At 38.4% G+C, this 13,482-nt stretch overlaps 1 pseudogene; it reads right to left on the minus strand.

Moving 5' to 3' along the window:
- Positions 1-13,482, minus strand: part of LOC102861141 — a 42,255-nt pseudogene that overhangs the window by 901 nt on the left and 27,872 nt on the right.

Genomic DNA, 13,482 nt, shown 5'->3' on the forward strand with positions numbered 1-13,482 from the left:
ATGCAGTTCGAACCCACCAGATGCTCTGCCGGAGGAGGGGCAATCTCCTCCTGTACCAGTCAGATCCAATTTGACGGTACACACACACACACACACACACACACACACACACACACACACACACCATAATGTATAGAAACTCTTTATTCTTAGCTATATCATGCATGTATACCAACTTCCATTTTGATATCTTTTTTCTTTATAATTCATAAGGCAGCTATCTAAATTTATTTTTTTTAAATACACTAAGAAACTCTCCAAAACAATATTGGTTGAGCAATTACTCTTCAAGGACATTGATGTGTACAAAGTGTAAAAGATACATATGTTTATGAAAGATGGTTTGTTGAAGATCAATTTAAGCACTTATATATTCATAGCCTGTGTGTTGAAATTGCCAGCACCATATTATAGTCTTGAATGTTTTGGAAAAAAGAAAAGAACATCTAATGGTACTGACTGGAAGCAGGAGTGGCATCCACTTCCACAATAGCTTGCCTCTGGAACCCTATGAACCTGGAGAAAGGACGAAAGTTATACAGGAAGTGACCAGGACTTTTTTTCATAGGGTCTCTATGAGTCACCTGCCAATCGATGGCACTTAACAATAACAACAATGGTACTGAAAGAAGAAATAGAAACTACACTGATGTTATTGGCCAAATAAGGCTTTAGAAATTGTTGGAGTACCCTTTGAAGTGTTTCATAAAACAGATAAAACACTGAAAATGCTCAGTCTTCTGTGTCAAGTAATTTGATTAGAGGAAGATTCATTAATGACATTTTTTTTGTTGAAAGTGAAGAGGATTTGAAAAACTTACTGATGATGTTTTAAGATTATAGCTTTGAGTTTGGATTACACATTGGCATAAAGAAAACAAAAATCTTCACAATTAAATCAATAAGCAACATCAAGATAAAGGAAGAAAAGATTGATGTTGACTAACGTTTTGTTTTACTTTGATTCACAATCAATGCCCATGATAACAACAGTTAATAAATTATTTGTGTTAGGGATAACTGCTGCAAAAGACCTCATTATAGCTTTGAAAGCAAAGATGTTTCTTTGAAGACTAAAATGAACCCAACTCAAAGCTATGGTATTTTCAACTGTCTCACATGCTAGCAAAAGCTGGAGATATATATATATCTCCTTTTAAAGAAGTATGATGGTGAAGAATACTGAAATAATACTATTTCATGCCCTGCCAAAAGAGTGGAACAAGTATTTCTTGGAAGAAGTACATTCAGAATATTTCTTAGAAGTGAGTTTGTGAAACTGTTTCTTAAATACTTTGGACATATCATCAGGAAGACATCATAGAAGTAGAGAGTTCCTAAAACAAAGGAAAACCCTAAAAGAAATGGGTTGACATAGTGCTTGCCATAATGGGTTTGAAAATAAGATGAGGTGAGTGGACAATGGCTGTTGCTGTTGTGTACCACTGAGTTAAAACTAACCCATAGCTGACCCTCCAGAAAGTTTTCAGAAGCAGTTCACTGTACTGATGGAGACTAAGCAATATTTTATTATGTAACAACAAAAAGAACGTAAAAGTAATTACTTACACAATTAGAGAGTATTGTAAATACAAATTCTGTATATTAGACGGCAGTGGGGAGATGTGTTTTATCTCTCCCTGGGCTCTCGTGGCCTAGTGGTAAGGCATGCTCTTTGAATCCACCAGCTGCTATGAGCGAAAAGGATGAACAGTCTTCTCCTGTGTAATTCATTGCTGGAGGGTCAGCTATGAGTCAATTCCAACTCGATAACACACAAGAACAACAACAGCTGTCTCACTAAGGTTACATGGGATGGAAAAGAAAAAAAAAATGCATTTCATATATAAGACTAGAGCTTTCCGCAGGCGTATGTACCAGGAAACATAGGTCATGTGGTGAGTAGAGACAGTCTCAAGAAAGAGAGAAACAGGACTTCCTCTTATATTATGGAGACAGATTACACCCCTAGGGAAATTTCCCTTTTAAACAAAATGGTTGAGTATATAAGGTTATGTAATGAAAAGTGATTGCTGTTATTGTTATGTGCCATCGAATCATTGCATCGAGACTCATTGCAACCCTATGTACAAGAGCCCTAAACACCGTTCCATCCTATGCCAACCTCGCTGTCTCAAACACATTCATTCCCACCACACTCCACTCATAGAATTGATCCATCTCATCAAGGGTCTTCCTCTCCTGTGCTGTCCCTCCACTCTCCCAAACATGATGTCCCTCTCCAAGGACCAGTCCCTCCTTGCAACATGCCCAAACTATGTCAGACAAAGCTTCAGAATCCTTGACTCCAAGGAGCATTCCAACTTCACCTCCAGGACACACCTGTTTGTTCTCCTAGCATTCCATGGTATATTCAACACTCTTCTCCAGCACCACAACTCAAAGGCATCAATTCTCTTTTTATCATCCCTATTCACTGTCCAACTCTCCGATGCATAACACATAATTGTAAAGACTATAGCCTGGATCAGGCATATCTTAGTCTCCAGCCTGACGTCATTGCATTTCAGTGCTCTTGAGAGGTCCCTCACAGCCGACTTTCTCAATGCAATTCATCTCCTGATTTCCTGGCTGCGGTTACCAAGAGTGTTGACTATGGAGCTAAGTAAACTATATTTCTTAATATTATATTTTCTTTTGCTTTTAAATTTTTTTAATTTTAATTGAGATTTTAACTAAAGTTTATAGGAAACTTGGATTTTTATTCAATCATTGTTACACATTTTCCTCCCTACTCACCCCCCAGTTCCCTTTTCTCTTAGAAAAAAATTCTTTCATTGTTGCACAATTGCCACCCCCCAGCTCACTTTGTTATGAAGCTCTTATTCTGAACTGTTGTCATCCAAATAATACCTAAGCATGTATTCCTTTTAAACAGTTCTTTCACTCATCTGTTTCAATGCAGTGTACATAATTTGTTCCTTATTAGTTTCCTCCAACTCCCATGTCACTCCTGTTTTATAACAATGGCATTATGCAGTATTTTTTTATTTTGTGACTGAGATATTTCACTTAATATAATGTCCTCCAGGGTCACCCATTTTGCATAATATTTTATGAATCTCTTGCTTTTCAATGCTGCATAGTATTCCATTGTGTGGATATACCACGGCTTCTCTATGCATTCATTTGTTGATCTCTTTGCTATTGTGAACAACATAGCAATAAACATGGGTGTGCTATATCTGTTTGGGTGGCAGCTCTGGTTTCTGTTGGTGGGAGTATAAAATGGTGCAACCACTATGGAAGGCAGTGTGACACTTTCTTAAAAAGTTGCAAATAGAAATACCATTTGACTCAGCAATTCCACTACTGGGAATATACCCCAAAGAAAACATACCCACCACCCAATATGCACAGCAGATATGTGCACACCCATGTTTATTGTGGTTTTGTTCACAATAGCAAAAAGCTGCAGGGGATGAGGGAGAGAACTGTTTTAAAGGGATATATGATTAGGTATTATTGTCATGACAGGGATCCAGAACGAAGGCTGCATATTGGAGTGGACTTGGGGGGAGGGATTGTATAACAATGAAAGAATTTTTTTTCCTTTTCAAAGAGATGAGTAAACTGGGGGGAATGGGTGGGAAGGGAGGAAAGTGCAACAATGAATGAATGGAAATCCTAAGTCTCTGTAAACTTTCATTAAAATTAATAGCAAAATTAAGAAGAGAAAAAAACCCAAAAAAACAACTATGAGAAATCATCTCACCCCAGTAAAAATAGCATAATTCAACAGAGCAGCAAACAACAAATGCTGGCAAGTTTGTGGAGAAACTGGAACCCTTATTCACTATTGGTGGGGGTGTAAAATTGTGCAACCATTCTGGAAGGCAGTATGTTGCTTTCTTAAAAAGTTGGAAATAGAAATGACATTTGACCCAGCAATACCACTACTGGGAATATACTCCAATATTATATTTTCAATGGTCAACCAGCCCAATGTCTGTAAAACCTCTGATAAATAGCATAAAAAAATGGTACATACTGTAACTATCATACTCCATGAGGAATTTCCTCTGCTCTTTTTCACAGTGTTCTAATTTGGGGACAGTGGTCCCAGGACATGGTAGCTCTGCCTAGGTGCTGGAAGAAATCCTTTCCATTTTCTGAAGTCTGAACACATACTACAGGTTGTGGAAATTATTATTACATTGAGACAAAGATTCTTCTCAAGTACTTTAATCCTTCTTCTTGTTTTTGTTATGTGTCATCAAGTCGCCTGTGACCTGTAGCGGTGAGTACAGGAGTTCTGAACCTTTCCCTATCCTAAGCCAGTCTCACTAACTCCAACACACCCATCCCCATTGCCTCAGTCACTGTATCAGTCCATCTCATCCACGGTCTTCCTCTCCTGCAATATCCCTCCACTATTCCAAGCACGATGTCCTTTTCCAAGGACTAGCCTCTCCTGGCCAAGTGCCCAAAGTATGTGAGATGGAGCTTCAGAATCCTAGCCTCCAAGGAAAGACTTGGTTTCACACTCTCCAAGACAGACCTATTTGTTTTCTTGACAATCTTCAAGAAGAATCATAATATCAAAATCATTATAAACTATATCCAATCTTTTCTTGGATGTGCGCAACTTTTGAAATCAATGAGGGAATAACAAGGAAAGTGTTGGGGGGATTTGTTCTATTTCTGTTTTCTTTTTTATTCTTCTGCACCTAATAAGGGAATTCTGGTGTCCTTAGTGGTAAAGGAACTGTGCTGGCAACCCAGAGACACAGGGTTCAATTCCTGCACTGTAGGATAAAGATGGGACAATCTCCTCCTGTGCAATTTACTGCCTCTGGAAACCCTCTGGAGGGTCTATTTTGGTTTGGTTCTCACTTGATGGTACACAACAATAATGCCTAACAAATAGATTTTACCTTTTTTCTTTTTGTTTCCTATTGTGTTTGATTAAATGGGGGCTTAAATTGTGTTGCTGAGCTGAAGGAAATTACTAGAGATAAAATCTGTTTGGAGTTGGCCCACACAAGCTGTTTTGTCATATTTCCAACACCTTTAAGCACTTGGGAAATGACAACTCTCATAATGGTGCTTGATTGTGTCATCTTTTAGGGGTTTATTGTTGCCTATTTATATATTTTTTATATAAAATTTTTATTTTATACTGGTTTACTTACAAAGTTTGTATACGTTGTTTTTCACACCGGACCTTTTCCCTTTCCTTTGCCCACCTCTCCTTCCACCCATCAAAGTGTTCAATCTTATGATTAAGCTCCCCCCACCTGCCTATCCTCATTCATCTGCTCCCTCCTGCTCTCCTTCGATCCTTGCACACGTTCTACAATAATGGACTTACACAGTATTTGTCCTTATGAGACTGAATTATATCATTCAGCCTTATGCTTTCCAGTCCCTCTCAAGCTAGCGAATAATTTTTAAAATCATTGTTCCTGTGTGCTCCATAGTATTCTATTGTGTGAACGTATCATAATTTCTCAATCCATTTATTGTGGCTGGACATTTTGGCTGTTTCTATGTTCTTGTGATCGTGAACAATGTTACTATGAACATTATATTTTTGATCCTCAAATGAGCCTTGTATTTCTTTTGGACAAAAATATTGTCATAACTCTTTTTTATTTTGAGAACATTGCTGCTCCCATAATCAATGGTGCTGAGTCCCTTGAGGCCAAAATAAGAAGAAAGCTGTACTCAAGTATTAATATTTTTTAATTAGCTTCTTCAGTTGATACCCTTGTTCAAATCATGAGTTTAAATATGAAATTCATTTCTCTTGAGGCAGAACTAATTCATAGCTGACCCTCCAGTATTGTTGTTGTTGTTATGTGCTGTCGAGTCGTTTGCGACTTATAGCGACCCTATGTACAACAGCCCTAAACCCTGCTCTATCCTGCGCCAACCGCACTGCCTCTGACACACCCATCTCGATTACCTCAGTCACTGAATCAATCCTTCTCATAGAGGGTCTTCCCCTCTTGCACCGTCTCTCCACCCTCCCAAGCATGATGTCCCTCTCCAAGGACCCGTCCCTCCTGGGGCTTTGTCTCGGGCTTCGTCTGACCCTCCAATAGGTTTTCAGAAACTTTAAATGACATGATAGGAGATTGCCCATCTTTCTGCAGTGGAGCAGCTGGCAGGTTCAAACCACCGGAAAGGTATAGCTTTTGTGTTTGCAGTGCAACTGTCTACGGACTATATAGTACAAGAGCTCGAGTGTATATATATTAATGACTCAGAATATTTAGAGAAAATTCTTAGAAGGATTTTGTCTTTAAAATCTTAATTAGCATTTCCACTGATAGAGTGCCTCAACAACATGTGTTACAGAAAAGAATTCACTCTTTTGTTTAGTACTTTTGTTAATGCCCAGTTACATGAAGACACTTTTAAAATATATAAATATATATATATGATCAGGACAATTCCACTAGCCTCACCCCAGGACCAAAGCTATTTTCATTAGAGAAAAAAAATGTTTTCCATTTCCTCAAATGGTAATATGTGCATCCAAGTAAGTACAGAGTTGAAAGTCAAAAGTTGTGATACAGCTGGCTGCATTACTTGATCTCTATCTGAATGTTAGTCGCATGTATATTGGAGTTGGCTGTCACAGCAGGGTGGGGAGAGGACATGGCAGCATCAAAAGGAAATTACATTTGCTAAAAAATATGGGTGAAAATGTCTTCAGCAATTACCACAGGTCATCTCTACTGCACACAGCAAATGGAAGAGAAAACGGGCTTCCTGTGGAAAGGAGTGAAAAGGAGGGTTAGAATTGGGCTATTGTGATGTGAGGAATCAAAGGGGATCCCCCATTGTGCAGCTTTGGTGTAAATAGCAATATTAGTATAATGGGCTGTAATAAATTACTGGAGGTTTTTAAGATTCTTTTGTTGTTGTTGTTCTTTCAGGTCAGCAAAAATGCCATAATCTTTCCTTGCTTCCTGTCATCTGCTTTACCCTTTTAGACCCAGATAATTCCCATTCTCTTCCAGCTGGCTGCCTTTAGAGTTTTGAATTAGCACTCAATATATTTTAATTCAATTTTGAAACTAATGGATGCCTGAACTTATTTAGCCTATCCATTCAAGCATCTTCAAGTGCAGTTCTGATTGAAGCAATTTTTCTAATTACAATTTTAATTCTTCATTTTTTCCTCTCTATCCAAAAAAAAAGAAAAGGAAAAAAAAGTGAAATTCTGCTCCAATGAGGACTGCAAACTTTCGGTTAAGCAGTACAGGACAAATAGAACCGAAAGGGACTCTTTGAAAATTTTCTCTAGTGTGGGGGAAAATATAAATATTAAGGAAGAAACTAGATTGATGTTAATTTTAACAGTTTTTAGTATAATTGGCTTGCTATTGCTTAGATTATAAGAGTGGTAGTACATGGATCAAATTGTGTTTTCTTGAATAGAAAAAAAAGCACATGAGATAAAGACCTAACCTGACTTGGGTAACCCACCAAAAGGGTGTTACTTTTGCTATCTAGCCTCCAAGGGATTTTAAACGGATTCATATTTTTGCATTTTTAGGATAAACTAAGTATTTTTCATTTAGATACGGTAAGTATTTATTCCCCATGTTGTTTTGCTTTGCTTTTTTAAATAGACTCTTCTTTCACAGTAAGACACAGGTTGAGGAAGATGTTTAATGTCAAAACTGAAAGCAATACCCTCCTTGTCAGAAAAAAAAAATGAAAAAAAGTGCCCTTGTTTCTAAGGATAAAAGTTCAGAGAAACCTTAACAGCCATTTTTAAACAACTAGAGTAAATAGAGGGAGCATCTTTTTTTTTTTGTTTGCTTTAAAACTTTTTAATCTCAGTCTGTAATATGCCTATATTTTTGACATACAATGGGCAGAATCCCTTTTCAACAGAGATTGAGCCTTACCGTGGGCTCATCACTTGTGTGAATCCCAGTAGAGTCTTTAAGTAATACTGGTTCATACAGGCTATGAGAAAGCGCTCACACTTTCTGACTTGGGTGCCTGGCTTGACTACTACTTGACTACTACTCTGTATGCTCCTTGCTAGTCTGCCTAACTGGTTTTAGTAATAGGATGACACTCAAATGCAAAGAAAACTAGTGTTACGGTCAGAATTATCCTTTCCTCCCTGAGACCATAAATTTTGTTCTATTTCCACTAATTTTATAACCCAGATTCACCAGTAAATTTGTCTTCTGAAAAGGTAAGTTTAAATTGATCTACCTTTACTGGTTACTGTGACTTGCAATTGGTTCATGCTTCATTTGCTAGTGTAGGCTAGGGAAACATTTGTAGGTATATATTTCTTTCATGAGTTATTCATGTTATATACGAGAGATAATTGCAGGATAGGTTCTTTTCTATGACCTCTTTAGCATCTTTCTCTTCTTTCCATAAATCATTTCAAGAGATAACAACCTACTGAGGACTTGTGTTTTTTAAAAGTACCTATTTGCCAGGAATAAATAATCAATCGTACAAAGTTGAATCTTCGCTCTCCAGCCTCATTTCTGTCACCATGTCTATAATGTACAGCTACTTCTTTGTTTCCATCTTCTGCGTTACAGTCACCAATTATTATTAATGTATCTTTATTGAATATTTGGTCAATTTCTGATTGCAGAAATTGGTAGAAATCTATAATTTCCTAATCTTTTGCTTTGGTTGTTGGTGGGTGCATGTATTTGAATGTTGTTGTTGTGTACCATCAAGTCAAAATCGACCCATAGCTGACTCTCCAGCAGGTTTTCAGAGGCAGTCAATTGCACAGGAGCCGATTGCCCATCCTTCTCCTGCAGAGCAGCTGGTGGTCTCAAACTGTGTGCCTTCGGGATTGCAGTGCAGCTTTTTGCCACTAGGCCATCAGAGTTGAATTAATAAATCTGCTTTGTATGGGTAGGTATAGTATCCTGGCATTCATAGCATTGTACTTTTGGGATACGTTTTAAAGTTGTCTTTATGACCATGAAATTTGCCAATTATGCATTAACCAAAAATAAAGCCCCATTCCAAATGACATGTTTCAACAAACAGATACAGCCTTAGATGTTCTCAACAAGCTATGACAGAAAACTTGGAGGACAGCTCCCTGGCCAAATGATTGGAAGAGATTCATATTTGCTTATATTCTTCAAAAAGGAGAGTTTGGAAATTATCCGACAATATCATTAACACCACATGAAAGTAAAAGCTTGCTGAATATCATTCGTAAGTGGCTAGAACAGTATATCAAAAGAGCTGCCAGAAATTCAAACTGGATTTAGAGGAAGCCACCACATAAGGAATATCATTGCTGAGGTCAGATGGATCTTGGTGGAAAGCTGAGAGTATCAGGAGAATATCTATTTGTGTTTAATTGATTGCAAAGACATTTGACTGTGTGGATCATAACAAATTATGGCTAACATTGAAAAGAAGTGGAACTCTCCGAATACTTAATTGTGCTTAAGGGAAACCTATACCTAGTAGACCTTACCACGCATCTGAGAGCTGGACAATGAATAAGGATGACAGAAGAATAATTGATGCCTTTGAGCTATGGTATTGGAGAAAATACTGAACATTGCATGGAAGGCCAAAAGAATAAACAAATATGTTTTTGAGAGGGTGCAACTGAAGTACTCTTTGGAGACAAGACTGATGAGGCTTCACCTTACAGACTTTGGGTAAGCTCCTAGGAAGGGCTATTCCTTGGACAGGGACATGATGCTGGGAAAGGTGGAGAGTTGGCAAAGGAGAGGAAAACCCTCAACTAGGTGGACTGACACAAGGGGCTTCACAGGAATTGTGAAGATGGCATAGAATAGCACAGAGTTCAGATCTGTTGTTCAAAGGGTTGACATGAGTCGTACTTGACTCGATGGCCCCTAACAACAACAACAACAACAACAACAACAACATTCCTAGACCAAAAAAAACTGTTGTTTGAGCACAGCAAGAGAACACTGAATGGTTTAAAATTAAGAAAGTCATGATTATATACATTCCTTTTCCCATATCAATTCAATGTTTACATAGAACAAATTATTTGAGAAGCTGGAATATATGAAGTAGAATGTAGCATCAGATCAGAGAAAGACTCATCAACAACTTGAGCTGTGCAGATGATGCAAACTTGCTTCTTGAAAATGAGAAAGATATGAAACATTTGCTAAATGTTTACAGCCTTCAATATGAGTTATATCTCAACATCAAGAAAACAAAAATCCTGACCACCAAGCCAAAAGGCAACATCATGATAGAAAAGAGATAAAAATTGTCAATGATTTAATTATGCTTGAATCCACTATTTACAACTTGAGCACTAGCAGCCAGGAAATTTAAAAAAAAAAGTATTGCATTGGGAAAGACTGCTGTCAGAGACATCTCTGTTGAAAACAAAAATGATACCTGTTTGAAAAATATACCTGATCCAAACTGTGATTTTTCCAATTACTTGATACACATTTGAAAGTTAGACAATGAATAAGGATGGCAAAAGAAGAATCAATACCTCTGAGTTGTAGTGCTGAGAAAATGTGTTGAATACACAAGTCTGTCAAAACCTAACTAACTAACTAACTATCAGAAAACCCAAGCAAGCATATATTAGATGAGATGAAGCTTGAGTGTTCATTGGAGGCAAGGATGGTAAAATGTTGTCTCACACACTTCGGGCTTTTCCTTGGAAAAACACATCATGTATGAAGAGACGGAAAGTCATTGAAGGACAGGCAGAACCACACTGAGAGGGTTTAACACAGAGACTGTAGTGCTGTGCTCGAGGATGTTGGAGAGGACCAGGACAGCACAGGGTGGGCAGAGTTCAGATGCATTGCTTAGTGTTGTTATGAGTTGTAGTTTACTCAACGGCACTTGACAGCAGTAACTGAGAATTGGCCAGTGAGACAGCAAAAATCAATAACCAATTATTTCTATTCTCAAACAGATTCTTGAGCTTCTCTATTTATCCACTAAATAAGCATTTTCTAATTACCTAATTCTTGTCAACTCAACAGCAATTGATTTTAATACTCATTGAAATCTGTGTTAGACATTGAACAATCTATTAAATGGGAGAGTCTATATTCTAAATGAGCTTTGAGTCTAGTGGAGGGACAGAGAAGCAAAGAGGATTTCCAAGAAGATATTTATTTTAATAAAAGTGAACACAAGGTGCTGTGTGGTGTCTGTCTCTCTGGTTATCTGTTGATCTGTCTATAGGAAGTATCAGGAATGAATTCCTGGAAGAAATGTCATCTAAAGCTGTCTTCAAATGAACAGATATGAGGAAAAATGGATGGCAGTGAAGGTTGTTTTGAGTAGAAAGATGAAAATATACCAAGTCCTGAGACAGGAGACGATGGCAATCAGCCTGCTCTTTGATAGGAAGGAGGAACTGTAGGAGGTAAATCCGTAGGGGCAGGCAGCCAGCAGAGCATGGAGAAGTTTTAAAATTGTTTTGAGTCTACAAACGATGAAAGTTATACGGGTTCAGGACTTTGGTTTATAGGGTCGCTATGAGTTGTCTACGACTCGATGGCACTTAACAACAACAGAGGTCTGTATTGTTGTTATATTTGGAATTGACCCATAACTGATCCTGTACCGCATTTTCAAAGGCAGTAAATCACATTGGAGGCGGATTTCCTAGCCTTCTCCCAGAGAGGTCTACAAGATACCATCAAAGTGGTTTAAGGAGAAGAGAGGACTGATTACCTTTGCTTTTTTAAAAATAAAAAACACAACCAATCAAGATTCAGTATGGGAGGAGCAAAGCTGAAATCTGACAAGACTGCCCAAAAGGTCTAGACCAGAGAAGCTTGTGACTAGAGCTAAAGGAAGAGTTGTGTTGTTGTTATGTGCTATCAAATCAGAATTAACCCTTAGCTGACCTTCTAGTAGATTTTTAGAGGCTTTAAATTACTCGTGAGGCAAGTGCTAATCGTTCTCCCACTGGATTAGAATTGCCTGCTTTTATTTGACCCAGCAATTCCACTACTGGGAATATACCCTAAAGAGACCATAAATGGCACCCAAGTAGATATATGCATACCCATGTTTATTGTGGCTTTGTTTACAATAGCAAGGAGTTGGAAACAACCCAAATGCCCATCAACAAACGAATGGGTAGAGAAGCTGTGGTATATTCACACAATGGAATATTATGTTGCATTGAAAAACAAGGAACTCATGCAATGTTATTCAAAACCCTGGAGGACATTATGCTGAGTGAGGTATCTCAGTCACAAAGGGACAAATGCTATATGGTGCCACTGTTGTAGAATGAGGCTGACATCGGCATGGGGGTAAGACTGAGAAAAACTGGATGAAATATGTTTACGGCATTGAAGTCTTTGGGGGAGAGAATATTTTATATTTTAAGGCATTATGTTTATCGCAAGAGTACTGAATGAGGGTTGCAGAGTGGATTGTATTTGTGGGCTGGAGGATGTGTGTGGGGGATTGCGTACCAATGAGGGAGTTTTTCTTTTGCGTTTGAAGGAGAGGAGCAAGCTGGGGAGGGCGGGGAGAGGGGTGCAACAATGAATGAATGGAATGCCCCCCCCCAATAAAAAAGAATTGTTGCCTGCTTTTGAGTTGGCAGTGCAACTCCCTGTCCACTAGGTGGCACAGCTCCCTAAAAGAAGCAGGTGGTTGTTGCGTGCCATCGAGTTGGAACCTATCCTTAGCTGACCCTTCAGAGGATTTTCAGAGGCAGTTAATCACACCTGAGAGATAGCCCATCTTTCTCCCCCACTTAGTAGCTGGTGGATTTGAATCCTGTGTCTTCTAGATTGCAGCACAGCTTCTTACCTCTTGGCCACCAGTGCTCCCTAAGGGAAGCACAGTAGCAAAGAATGCTCAGAAAGAGATGGAGGAGATAGAATGCGAGTTTGTGATTAATTGGTTAGGAATATGAAGGAAAATACGGAAAAGAGATATGAAGGATTTCGCTATAGATTTTGAGTTTATTAGTTGTCAAGCTATTAAAACATCCTGTCATATACATTTTTTTTCTTTTGTGCCTTTGCCCTGCCTTATCATAAAAGTGCGAAAGTCTTAGAAGGGACAGAAACATGTTTGTGTTCTATGCAGCACCATGGAAAGTAGATAACCAGTAATGTTGTCTGTGGGACCTTGTGCTACTAACTCAAGAGTGACGCCTCTCTGGTGGTTCAAATCCACCAGCTGCCCTAAAGTGTAAAGATGCTCAGTGGTCTCCTATGTGATTTACAGACTCAGAAATGCAATGCATGGTCAGTTCTGACTCGACAGCATTGAATTGAGGGAGAGTCATCCTCAAATTTACTTGACTCAAAACAATCCCGTATGTGCCGGAATAGAACTATGTTCCACAGGACTTTCCTCAATTGGCTCGTTTTTCAGAAGTAGGTCCTCAGGTCTTTTCTTCAAGTGCCTTTTTTTCCCTATAATTATATTTTATTAATTTTCATAAAGATTTACAGAGATTTTGGGTTTCCATTCATTCATTGTTGCACTGTTTTCTCCACC

This window comes from Elephantulus edwardii, unplaced genomic scaffold (assembly GCF_000299155.1).
Source record: "Elephantulus edwardii isolate Elephantulus edwardi_28Jun2011 unplaced genomic scaffold, EleEdw1.0 scaffold00240, whole genome shotgun sequence".
In the NCBI taxonomy this organism is placed as follows: domain Eukaryota; kingdom Metazoa; phylum Chordata; class Mammalia; order Macroscelidea; family Macroscelididae; genus Elephantulus; species Elephantulus edwardii.